The following is a 1,694-nucleotide window of genomic DNA, read 5'->3' on the forward strand; positions in this document are numbered from 1 at the left end:
TGTGTGTGTGTGTGTGTGTGTCTCTGTATTCACCCCCAGACCCTCACTCCTCCTTTTTTTCTCTGTCATTTTCTCCTTGTATTTTTTCTCTTATTCCCCCCTGTCTCATCCTCGTCCTTCACTTTGCTCTGTACCTTTTCCATTACTTAGTGTTCTCCTCTTATTACTTGCTTACCTCATTTCTCCTTCCCCTCTCGCTCTTTCCCTACAGTATTACTCCCCACATCTGTCGTCTCTTCTTCTTCTTCTTCTTCTTCTTCTTCTTCCTTATCATCCCTTTCCTTTTCTTTCATTTCTCCTTTACCTCCCTTCCTCTCTGTTTTAACTCCGTTTTCATCCTTTTTCCATCCTTTTGTTTCGTCTCTCCCTTTTTGTTTCTTTTCCTCCATTGCTCACCCTGTTGTTCTCTTTCTTCTGTTTCATTCGTTTTATTTTTTCCTATCTCTCTTTTCCTCCTCTTAAATCTCTCTGTAAGTGTGTTGCGCCACATAGACTGAAAATTGTTTTCTTTGGGGAAAGTTACATCTCTTTTTATCTCTTATTCTAATGCACTGCCGTGCATCTTCTAAATATTCAGCGTATCTTGCGGCTAATTTAGTCACATATTTTGAATTTTATCCATGTTTCTCTGACATAAATTTTATTAGTACAGGCTATATAAAAAATGCTGTCATTACATTAGGCTTTTATTATTGTAGATACAGAAGTCCAACTCTGATATTCCAATTGAAGACAAAGTATTTTTAAGAGGCAGTTCACTGGAACTACACAGTGGTGACTTTAGAGGGGAAAGTGCAATGGCACAGTCACTTGATATAAATAGCAAAAAATGCACAGGAATAATTTAAAGGCTTTTAATATGCTTTAGGACCCAAAGCACACAATAAAAGAGCAATGAGCTCCAATAGAACAAAATACCACTGCACACTTTAAAACCCACACATTCATTGTTCACTTCGTGCAGAGAATAATAGAAGACTTAACACCTCAATCCACTCAAGTAGGCAATAAACGGTCTCTAAAGCTATAACTGAGCCTATAACCAACCTTAGAATGGCACAGCGCCCGTCAGCAATATTGCACTTTACCTTTTACTAATAATATTTAAAATGAAAGAAGACAAACAAACCCAACTCACAAAAAAACAAATTTTACAAATAAATGCCTGTTACTCTCAATTAATGTGGGAAACAATGACAGTCAGTATTGCACTCAAAGACAGTATTAGATCACTTTCCAGCATATTTTAGGACACAATATATTTCATAAAATGGTCAGACAGTAGGCTATGCTGTACCTATAAGGTATTTAGGTTTCATTCAGACCAGTAGCATGTGTTAATGTTGTGAGGACTGATACTAAAAAGGAAAAACAAAGACAATACAGTGAACATCTCATAGTTACATTCTAATATATTTGATAAATTTCACGGTTCATAGCGTACAATAATTATCTCCGCTCTAAGTTTGAGCTTATCTGAACTGCTGACTGGAATATCTTACAACTTGCCCTTTCTTCCATCACTGCAGTCTTCTGCACTCAAACGAATGCACTTCCTAATTGAACAACTTTTCCTACACACTCTCACGTTACATGCTGTCGATGTTTAAATGAAAATGGCACCTACCGCAAGGCAAAATGTTTGGCCTTCACACATGTACACCCCGCTGCACTTCCTGATTCTGAGGACCGAT

This window comes from Etheostoma spectabile, chromosome 7, assembly GCF_008692095.1.
Source record: "Etheostoma spectabile isolate EspeVRDwgs_2016 chromosome 7, UIUC_Espe_1.0, whole genome shotgun sequence".
Classification (NCBI taxonomy): Eukaryota; Metazoa; Chordata; class Actinopteri; order Perciformes; family Percidae; genus Etheostoma; species Etheostoma spectabile.